This window comes from Muscardinus avellanarius (assembly GCF_963383645.1).
Source record: "Muscardinus avellanarius genome assembly, chromosome: 1".
Lineage (NCBI taxonomy): Eukaryota > Metazoa > Chordata > Mammalia > Rodentia > Gliridae > Muscardinus > Muscardinus avellanarius.
The window spans coordinates 150,464,836-150,477,445 of NC_137786.1; positions in this window are offsets into that span (position 1 = coordinate 150,464,836).

Below are 12,610 nucleotides of genomic sequence, written 5' to 3' on the forward strand. Positions count from 1 at the left end.
AAGACTATTTCAAAATTGTGTGGCTCAGAAATAGCATGTCCCTGGGCTCAATCCCTAATAACTACCCCTCCCCCAACATACAGGCACACACTACTAGCAGAATTGATTTTTCTTATTAGTATTAATTGAGTATAATTTTGTAAAATATGTTACCTCTACTATTCTACTATGCAGATGAAGTGGCTTATAACAAGTTTACGGTTACTTTTAGCGATAAATGTAAAAATCTCATTTATTTTGTATTTATATTATTCTCTGAAAATACTTTGAATAGTGAGAGTTTATTGCAGTAATATCTGAGAACCTGAGTTTGTTTTCCTCTTGCCACTTCTGTTATGTCTGACCCTCGTCATTTTCAGTTTCTTGTAAAATACCAATAACAATACCTGCCAGTATTAGGACATTCAGATAACACCCTATTACTCATAGACTAAATATTAAATTCAAATAATCATACCAAGTAGTGTTCTAGACTTTGAATATATAATCATAAAATAGATGATCTTTATGAGCTCATTTGAATTGGTAAGTATGAAGTTTATCATGGTGATAAAGATTACTTGAGGAAATGAGGAAGGGATGTGGAGTGAGTGTAGACTTGCTCTGTTGATTGTATACTGAGTGACAAGACATTAAGCAAAGACCTGAGGATGTGAGCAACTGCAGGGCATCCCAGCCTAAGGCTTTGAACCAGCACAGTGTGTTTGATGTCTCTGAGAAATAAGATCAGGGTAGGTGTGATTGTATGCCTCTTCATGTGCCTGTAATTCCAATACTTGGGAGGCTGAGACCTCACAAAGGGTCACAGGTTCAACGCCTGCTGCAGCAATTTAACAATATCCTGTTTTCAAATAAAAATGGGCTTGAAGGTAGACTGCTCCTGGGTTCAATCTCCAGCACCGCTACAAAAAAAAAAAAAAAAAAAAAAGTATGTCTGTAGTAAACAAGAACAGTTATCAGCATTAGAAAATGAGGTTAAAGTGTAAAGTATTTTGCCTAATTATAGGTAACCAAGCAGGGCATGTTAGTCTTCTAAAGTCCTAGATTTATTAAGTGGAATACGAACCAAATAGGGTTCTGATCAAAGTAAGGATGTTGGTGAGTACAATTAGAAGGATAATGCATTAATCCAGATAAGAAATGGTATAGTTTGAAGCTAAGAGCAATAAAAATAAGTGATCAGATTCTGAGTACAATTTGATGGTAGCATCAACAGGGTATGCTGGTGTGGGTTGTTGGGTATGAGAAAAGAGAATGTCTCCAAGATGAAGTGGTATTTAAGAGGAAAAGAAGAGCAGGGTGGGGGTTGGTTTGGGGTCTTAGAGTTTAGTTTTGTGTCTGTTGTGGTAGACAAGCCTATTAGAGGTACAGAGGGAATATTTGGTAATTAGGTACTTGAATTTGGAGTTCAAAGGCTAAGATAGTGATAAATAGGAAGCAACCAACGTTTATACCTCTTTTAAATCAAGACAGGTGAAATCGTGTAGAGAACAAATGAAACCAGAGGATAGACCAAAGGGAAAACATAAATGTTAGGACAACTTTTTGTGATTTTTCAAGTAGAAGTGTAATGTCTACATGTCTTACAACATTCAGCAAAGTGAAGAGGGAATATTGTTTTATTTGTTAATTTTTAGAATGAAGCTTTTTGTTTTGAATAGTACAATTTTCAAACTAGTTCCTTTTTCTGATAGCTAGAAATTGCTGTTCTCATTCAATTTTATAGTTTTAGCACTAGAGGGCACGCTTGCTTCTAAATTGAGAAGAGCTATAAGTGCATTTGACCAAACAAAACAGCTCTGTTCATTCTCAATTAGGATTGCATTTGCCTCTCAAATGATGAGTTTACCATCTACTGTGTTTATTTCTATTGCTAGGAAAACACAAGGCTAATATATACTTTTCGTATGTCAAAGAAACTCAAGGTAGCTTACTACAGTTATATTTAGATCCAATAGAACCCACCATATATATATATATATATATATATATATATATATAATTTCATAATGAAGCAGTCAGAACAAATATTGGCCATGAAAATGTTCAGGAAATTATACTAGTCTGTTAGCTATATGTTACACATTGTGATAAAAGTTTGGACTACAGTGGTGAGTCCCTGTGGTGTATAGCTCTTCATAGTACTTAAAATCTTACTCTATTTTAAATAGCTTTTTCCCTTTAATAGAAAGAAATGATAAACTCATTTATCATTGGTACTTCCAAGTACTTGTTCTAGTGCTTGGTATTTAGGTTAATTCATAATATTGAATAAATGAATAAAAAAGAAAAAATGAAGGATGGAATCAGGGGATTAGATGTCTTTGAAAAATCCCTTTTTTTCATACTTTATCTCTTACAAGGAGGATTTTCTGTTAACATGTCTAAAGGTTATGGACATGATTCATTCTCTGTCTTTGCTCACATACCTTTTTCTAAGTCTATCTACAAGAACAGTTAGCATAAGTAATCCGTTGGCAGCCATAGAAAGTAGATGGTCTAACCTTTTTATAGTCACTGGAGTGAAAAAGAAAGGTAGATGTGGGATGTGGGTAACTCCATCTGGCTTGTATCAGTTTGAGAAGTTTGTGATGAAATGGAACCTTCTGGAATGAGGGCAACTTCATTTTCCCACTTTTCACCTAGAGAGTTTTCTCATACATGGGCCTCATTCTCCCCTGGTCCTTTCAGGATCTTTATATCCACATGCTGGTCCTTACATGTCTGTGCCTATAAAATGAGAGTTGTAACAATGCTTACCTAGTAGGATTGTTTTAAGAGTGAAATAGCATAACACATGGGGTAATATTAGCTACACTGTTGTTCAGGAGGAAAACAGATCAATCAATTGGACTTTGTAAGTAAGTTGGATTTGTGTTCAATAAGTGCTAGTTATATCGTAGAATCAAATAAGTGGAGAGAAAAGTTGATCCTGTAAAACATACAATTAGAAGAAGTGCAGAGTTCTTAGAAAATTAATCTCCAATGTTAATGGTATAAACTGGTTATTTGCCAATTAATATGGGCAGTATTGTGAGTGGTACTTTAAAAGGATATTAAATGAATAAATGAGATGATCCAAAGGAGAATAATATAAGAACTACCAACAGATTTAGAATAAATGTACACAGGCTAAGGCTTCACTGGCCTTTCCCTACATAGAATAAAAAAGTATATAGCTGGGCATGTTGACACTTCCTATAATTCTAATACTTGGTAGGCTGAGACAGGAATATCATAGATTCAAGGCCAGCCCCAGCATTTAGGGAAATCCACAGCAATGTAATGAGATCCTGTTTCAAAATAAAGGCTGGGGAGGGGGGATGTATCTTGAAGGTAGAATGGCCTGGAGTTCAATCCCCAGTACCCCCCCAAAAAAAAATGGTATGATTCACACTCTCTACACTGGATGAGCATGATCCTCAAAAAGGATCAGTGAGCCCGGCATGGTGGTGCACGCTTTTAATCCCCGTACTTGGGAGGCTGAGACAGAAGGATCGCACAGGTTCGAAGCCAGTCTCAGCTACTTAGTGAGGCTCTCAGCTACTTATTGAGGCTCTCAGCAACTTAGTGAGACCCTGTTTCCAAATAAAGTATAAAACAGGTTTGGGAGTATAGCCCGGAGGTAGAAAATCCCTGGGTTCCACCCCCAAGTACCAAAAAAAAAAAAAAAAAAAAAAAGGATCAGTGAATACACTGTTCAGCAGGGACAGTGTATTCACAGGTGTTCCCTACTTTATATCCACCTCATAGTAAATTGTTTACGGGATAAATTTAAAAATGCTTATATTCCCTCTTAACCTCTAAATTACTTGATAGAGGAACCATGTTCCTTTTAGTTTTTATTCCCAGGGCCAAAAAAATTAAGAGTTTACATACTGAATTAATACATGAATGAACAAATGTATACCTGCATACATAAAGCATTTATACTTACAGAGATTTAAGATTTTTGAGGATGGAAGCCATGTCTCCAATTCTTGACATAGTTTTTGACTTCGTAGGTTGTCATAAATGCAGAACTGAATAGAACTTGAGTTTGAGTAGTAAAAGAGCAGTCTTCTGTATCAACACTAAAATTATTTCATAATTGGTACAGAGCCTACTAAGTATTTTCTGAGTGCCCGTTGGATAATATGAACAAGCTCTAGGATTACAGAGGAGAGTGAGTTCTGTGGAGTGAAGCAGCCAAGATGGCTCAGAATAGGTGAAACTTGGTGGGGGGGGGGTACTTTGGTGTTTTAAGAACATTATTTAAACAACTAGAAATTAAGTATACTGGGAAACTCAGAAAGGAAAGCATAATATGAAGTAGTGATTCATATTGAGTCTTCTTTTGCTTCTTAGTAGCTATGTGACTGAGATTACCTAAACTCTACGTCTTCTCTGAGGTGGAGGTAAGATTTTAGTGCCTATGAATAATGTACTTGAAAGCACATAATACATTGATAAGTAAACTAATACTGTGCTTTGAATGCACTGAGTTGCAAATATTTTTGAATGACAAAGAATAAATGATACTGACTAATGAAAAGATAGAGCCACTGGAATGTTAGCTCTTGAATCTGCCAGTAAGTCTGTTAGTTCTTATGGGAAGAAAAATAAATTATGTGAAGCCACTAAATCTTATGATCAGAAGAAAGACTTTTTAGATCAGTTGGAAACTCTTGAAACATTAAAGTTATGTCAGAGATTAATAAGTCATAGCTATTTGTGATGACATTCTTTCTAAGGTTATTGCTTTGTTGAAAGAAAAAAAGAACACAAGATAAACCATACAGAAAATCTTTAAAAAGAAATAGCTTCCTGAAGGATGCTTCATTTGCTTTAATTGTCTGTGGCTTTACTTACCAATGAGTCATTTTCCCCATCATGGTTATTTGTTTTAAATTTGGTCATAAGATAATTTACATTAATAGACTAGTCTGCTGTTACAAAATAATACGAGAGGAACAGGGCATCATTTGAAAACGAATAAACCTAACTTCTTCCCAGAGCTTACCATGTGTGAATTGTTAATAGTAAGTTTAGTCTTTAACTTTATGATGTAAGATTGGATTTACTGGAACTTTTTTCCTAATCCGGAAATTATAGCACCTTTTTTTCTGTGTCCTCTGGCATACTCCATATCTCTGTTGCCTTCTGTAGTTTTTGAGGATCCCCTTCCCCATTCTGGTTCTGGCTATTTTAAAAGAGATGTCCTTTTCTTTCATCTTTGAGCCACTAATAATCTTGTATATACTTTGAGCATTTATAGCACTGTATTATAATAGTAGGCTTACACATCTGTTTTAACTGTGAGCTCCTTGAGAGCAGGGACTGTTTTGCTTTATTCTTCAGTGTTCAGAACTATCCACAGTATAGGAAAAGCACTTAAAAATGGAGCAAGTGAATAAATGAGCAGAACATAAATAAATGGTTTTGCCTGTGTAAGATGTCTAATAGTTGTTCTTGTTATTCACTGTATGACAGATATTTTGGTACAGTCCTATTTTTAATGTTGATCTATTAAAGTAATTAAACCAAAGTGGGAAATGTGTATTAAAACATTATATTTTCTCCTCCCCAGTTGGCATAGATTTTAAAAATTTATAATACTGTTGATGGTACAGACAGAAATTTTTGTGCTTTGCTGAATGAACTAAATTTGGCATAGTCTTTTCTGGAAGACGTTTAGAAAGATATTTTCAAAAGCCTTAATAAGGTTGATATCCTCTTACCTAGCTATTCTATGCCTAGAAATTTATACTAAATAATAAATGTAAAATTTATGACCATAATATAGTTTGTAGATAGAGCAAAAGGAAATGACCTGAATGCATAGACAGAAAAAATTACTAGGGCTCAACGACGCATTTAAATACTATGCCATCTTTAAAAATCCATGCCGTAAGTAAATGGAGAAAACACCTTTTAAAGCAGTATGTACAACTGTATGTAGAGGGAAATGGCTGAAAGGCTATACACCAAAATATAAAAAATAGTAGCTTCTTGGTGACAATATTACCAGAAGTTTTTATTTTCACATTTTGTTTTTCTTTGAGTATGTATTACTTTTGTAATATAAAAAAATAAATAAAGGCTATATAAGGAATATATACCTTTCTCCTTTGTTGATTATACATATCTTCTCAGTGAAAGAAGTGGGATCAACTGTGAAATAGGTATTTTCCGCCTGGACCCAGTGTGAAGACCATTTCTCCTACCTGTTTTGTCACTGATGCTCATACTAGTTTAGGGTTCTGTGTAAACCTATTACAGAACCGACATTGATTTGCTCATTTAGGAAATATTTGCCGAGAACCTACTGGTCTAAGAACTTGGGATATAAGCATACGCATCAGATTCTTGAAGGCTAATTATACTTTGATACTTACTTTTTAAATTGGATAACAGCACAATTCACAATAGCCAAATTATAGAACCAAACTAGGTGTCCATCAACAAATAAATGGATAAAAATTATGGGATACCCATACCACACAATGGAATTCTACTCTGCAATAAAGAAGAATAAGATTATGTTATTTTCAGGAAAATGGAAGGACCTGGAGAACGATATATTAAGTGAGATTAGCCAGTCACAGAAAGTGTAGGGTTAGCCGGGCGTGGTGGCGCACGCTTGTAATCCCCGCGCTTGGGAGGCAGAGACAGGAGGATCGCGCAGGTTCGGAGCCAGCCTCGCTGGCTTAGGAGACCCTGTTTCCAAATAAAAGAAATATATTATAAAATAGGTCTGGAACTGTAGCCTGGAGGTAGAAGGGCTTCCAGGAACCCCAGTACCACCAAAAAAAAAAAAAAAGAAAGAAAGAAAGAAAGGGTTATATGTTTTCTCTAATATGTGGAAGTTAGGGATTAATCAGGATACTAGAGGGTCTCTAGATGATGGAGGAGAAACCTCAGTGGAGCTAGGGAGGTGGTCTAGGAGAAAGGGAGGGGAAGAGTGAGGATCAGTGAAGGAGTTACCACCATTGGCTTATGTACATATGTGAGAATACCAATGTCAGTCTCAGTATCCTGTTTGGGGAAAGGAAGCATGTGGAGGGAGCTGGAGGAAAGCACATCAAGTGCGGTGTGCATGTATGCCACTATCAATATGAACTACATTATGATGTGAGACTATAATGCACCAGTAAAAGTATTTAAAAAATTGGAAATGTAAAAAGTATCTAGTCCAGCCTTTTTTCAGAAATGAGATTCTGAGATTTGAATGGATAGTAAACGGCACATTCCAACTTAAATTTAGAAATTTCCTTTCTAGTCTAGTACTGTTTTGGGTTACTTAGGCCTCTCATTTTGTAAAATTCTCATCTGTACAAACTATAGATTCTTAAACTTAGAAGAAATCTTGGTTTTAATGCTTGTATCTGTTCTATATCTTTAAGTAGTAGCCATAATTTGCTTTACTTTGTCACACAGTTTTTATAGTCAACCAAAACTTTACACATGTAAAATTTTAAATTCATCATTAATAAATGTCATTTCCCTCTAAGTATGATTTTCCTTAGTCTCACCTAGCTCTCACTAATTCTTCAAAATTCCTCATCTCAGTTTAGCTGTAGCCTCTTCTGGATAGGCTTTCCTCGCCCACATCCACTCCACGCAGCCTCTTTTACCCTCTACAGCATGAATGTGCTGCGCTGTATTATACTGAGCTCCTTGAAACCTGGTGCTTGGTTGGTAATCTTACTGATGTGCTTCATTCAGTGCAAGACCCATAATAGGCACTTCAATGTTTGTATTTGCTGACAGAATAAAGAAATGAATGGTGGAATATAGGATGAATCGTTCTTCCATGCTGGTTCTTTGTGGTCAACTTTTCCACTTACTATTACCCATTAGTTTGGACTATATTCCCTTAAATCTAAAAATCACTAGGCTCTAGTTTAGAGAAGTCATCTTTTCTATTATTGAAATGTCAAGAAAAATGTGTGCCAATCTCCATTTCTCTAGCAGCTAAGCATCTTGTTCTTTACTTTTTCTTTACATATTGTGCTTTGGTTATCACAAATACCTAGATATTTGGATTCATTCAGAGAAGCAGTGTGATATGATAACCACACAGAGAACTGAAGAGTTGACTCTAGTTTAGATAGGATGGCTTGTACTCACATCTTTCCAGGGTTTCAAATCTCATCTGCATATTGAAAGCTTTGGATTGAATGAATCATTTCCAATGTCTCTTTTCTCTCCATAATTCTTTCAAATCGCATGTGCTATATTAAAATACTGTGACCAATTCATAGCTTTCAAAGAAATTTAGTGAATTGGCTGTGTAGAAAGGAAGGGGAAGGTTGAGCTCAGGGCACTCTACCTCTAAGCTACACTCCCAGCCATATATATATGTATGTGTGTGTGTGTATATATATATATATATATATATATATATATATATATATATATATATATATTTTTTTTTAAATTTAAAAAGAGGATCTTACAAAGTTGTGAAGGGCCTCACTAAATTCCTGAGGCTGGCTTTGAACCTGTAATTCTCATGTTTTGTTTCCCAAGTACTGAGATTACTGACATGCACCACTATATGCAGCTAAGAATTGGATTTTAAAGATTCACACTCAGCCAGGGCCGGTGGCACATGCTTGTAACCCCAGTACTTGGGAGGCTAAGACAGGAGGCTCGCAGTTTCAAGGCCAGCCTCACCTACATGGTGAGGCCACCCCCACAACTTAGTGAGACCCTGTTTCTAAATAGAAAATAAATCTGGGAGTATACCCCAGAGGTAGGAGGCTACTGGGTTCCATCCTCAGTACCATCAAAAAAAAAAAAAAAAAAAAGTTAATAATCCAATGTAGAAGTTACTTATGTAACCCACTGACTTGATGAAGCTTGGCTAGACTCTTTTCTGTAGTTTGACATTACTGCCACTAAAGCATCCCATTCTACTGGAAACAAGTCTCATTTCAAATTTTTCTTAACATTGACCCCAGATAAATTTCTCTGTGACTTCCATGTACTGGTCCTGGTTTTGCCCTAACCTTTTCCACATGACAAACTTACAGATATTTGAAGTCATAAGTCTCTTATTTTTTCAGGTTAAAAAAAAATCAAATTTTTAGCCAGGTGTGGTGGTGCATGCCTGTTATCCCAGTACTTGGGAGACTGAAATAGGAGGATGGCAGGTTCCAGGACAGCTTCATCAAGCAGTGAGACTCTCATCAACCTAGCAAAACCCTGTTTCAAAATAAAATAGGGTTGAGGTATAGCTCAGAGGTAGAATGTCTCTGGGTGGTTCACACACATACACCTGCTTTTTTTTTTAATGGTTTCTCATAGGACCAAACTGCTCTTTATTCCTATTTCCATTTTTTTCATCTCAAGAACTTTACACATGCCATTCTTCTGCCATTCTTCTGCCTGCAATACTCTTATCTCCATACATTGAATTATTCATTCATTCATCAAGGCCTACTTCAAAGCCTTTCTTCTCCCAGACAAATGAATTATTTTGTTTTTATGTTTCAGAAATGCTTCACTATGCTTTCCATACCTTTTAATATTATAGCATTTTTTAGTATTTTATTTTTAAGATTTTCACATATCTGTGTGTTCCACAGTACCAAGAACCTTAACTGATTTGTCTGCAGTGCCCAAACATGATAGGCATGCATGAGTAAACAAACAAGAGAATGAATAAATGCATGAATCTACTTACTAGCGTGTTATATGGAACCTGGCATATGGCAGGTACTCAAGAAATGTTTATTGAAGTGTAAATGAGTTTGTGGATGAACACGATGAATCCACTATTGTTTTAAGGTGCTTTGGGGTCTTTTGAATCTTGATAAAAGATTGAAAATAAAAATATAGATGCGATACAGATAGTGTAGGGTATAGGGATTTTACAAATTCTTGAAATTAGTTAAATTTCAGATTCACATTCACATTAACAAAGAAGTAGAAATTAAAATAGGGCCTGAGTAATTCTATTTTCTCTGTGTACCCAAAATGACATTGCTTAGTGGAGCCATGCCTTGACCACACTCACCCTCATTTTCCACATTCTAGAGTTGTTGTTGTTGTTGTTGTTGTTGTTTTAGGGATTGAACCCAAGGGCATGCGCTGGCTAAGATATATGTTTTATTTTATTTTGAGACAGTGTCTAGCTAAGTGTCTGAGTGTCTCTAAGTTCTTGAGGCTGTCCTCAGACCTGTGGTCCTCCTGTCTCAGTCCCTGACTACTAGAGTTACAGGTAAGGCAATGACTCTTGGCCGCTGTAGTTAGTTCTGCACTTTCACTCCTGGTGCTACTCATAGCTTGCTGAGACATTCTTGCTTTTGCTTTCACTTTTGTGTTTCTTCTTGCCTTTTATGCTTTTCTATGTAAAATATGCTTCCCACTTTTTCTTAATATATGTTATCACACTTGGAGGGTAGCCACTTCAAGATCCTGCTAACTCTCATGAAACATTTTTCTTAGCATAAAGAAGTAAATTATCTTTAAGACTTGAAGAAAACTAATCACTTGTAAACCCCTGTTATACTTTAAAGTTATAAAATCTTCCTTAAAAATGAGTTATGTTTTAATGTAGTTCCTAGTATAGATTTACATATAGCTTCACATATGATATATAGACTTTGCCCAGAACTACTTAGAACATTATTTCCTTCCATTGATTATAAGGCCCATACCTTCCACACCTTTTATATCTTCTTATATCTCTAAGAAAGTGCTTGAAGATACAGTTAGTAGTCACTGAATGAACCAAGACCCAAATGAGACAAAGACCAAGTATAGGTTTGTGTGTGGGCATGATGGAGGAAGCAAAGGGAATTGACACCAGTTGTTTTGCCTGTTTCATTCATTGGAGAAAGTTATGAAAAGAAGCCCACAGGGGTAAGGGAACACAAGTGAATAAATTAGATTGTATATAGACCGAATGGAAAAACAAAACAGAAAGAACTTTGGGATTATAGATAAAAACTCACTGTATTACTTTACTGGAAAATTGTATATTCTCCACAAGCCAAGCGGAGAGTTAAGTGGAAAAGATGACAACTAGGAAGAGGAAATCTTCAAGAAGCTGATTCTAGCTGCAACTTAGCCTTCTGCTGCTTAACCTGTGAATTCAGAAAAGTATACAATCACTTAAAGAATTAAAAGGAGAAGGATGCGAGTGGGGGAGGGAGAACCAATGTCGGGAAAACTTCAATGAACATCATGTCCATACACAAATTTATCAATGCCAATCTGAATGTTGTGCACAGGCAGGCAGAGGAAGTGGGGTGGGGTCCTGGGGAAGCTCACCAAGTGTGATGTACACGTATGTCTTCATCACTCTGAACTTCATCATGATATATGATTACAACATATCAATTAAAAAAAGAAAAAATAGAAAGGGTCAAGAAAAATGTCATTACAATCTTAAATGAGAGATCACCAGGATCAGGGTTTTTAATCAATAACAACTTTTAAATATAAAACTACATACTTCTGAGAGAATAGTCTGCCCATGTTCTTATGGCTGATGAGGTAAAATATAACAGGGAAATTTGTACACCTACATTGTAGGATTAGTCTGATCCTTCCAAAGTCAAGCTGAAGAAGATTGGCTCCCTATAAATTAGAAAACTTGCCCATTAGGAGAGTTCACCATGCTCTTTGCTTTTCACAAACCTCACTTAGCAGTACACAGAGCTCTGTATTAGAAGCCAGATGAGTTGCCTTGATGATTTCCAGGGTTGTCATAAATTCCTAATAACCTAAGGCCTGGGCAGTCACTTTATGGCATCAAATTTAGTTATTTCAAATGGTATTAACCACATCAATACTACAATGATTATATAAAATGCATGTAGCTGATTATACATTTTATAAAATCACTAATTATCATCAGATAAGATTAAAAACCAGTTCAATGAACATGTCAGATTAAATTTTTCTGCAACTATGAATAACACATTACTGACCAGTCAACTCTAATACCATGTGAGAGTTTCACATCTGTTTCATCAATGAAGAGACAATTTCCTTATTCTTAGGGAAATCAGTTTCCAGTAAAGGCGTTCTTGTTTATGTATGAGGGATATGTGTAACTACTAAACACTGGAATTTGCATTTAGGTCATTAATTTTTGCTCAGTCAATCCGGAAGTTGAGGTTATTTGTAACTGTAAATATTATCCAAAAGAGTCACCCTAAGAACTCAGTTGCAAAATAAAAAATCTGTTGAGTTTTTTTAGTTGCTGGATAATTTACATAATAGAAGCTGTAATTCTTAAATCCACTTGACTTGTTACTAATGGAACCGGGCTATCTATAAGATTTACAATAGATGCAATTTCCATTAGGCTATCAAGTATCCACAACAGTTTTAGGCACAGAATAGTTAGATTTTCCTCAGGAAACACCTGCCAAGTCAATCATCCTACCCCATTCAAAAACTTACATGGTATATATCACTGAGCCTTCACCTAACCACACCAGGAGAAAAGCTTCTCTCTTCTTCTGTAATATTCATCCTGTTATCCAAATGGTACTCTTTTTGTAAGAAAGTTTCTCTTAGAGATGATCCTAAGTCATTCCTTTTGCAGTTGATTTCATCTGGGTGAAATTCAAGGAGGAAATGTGATAACAATCACAGTTAATTACTT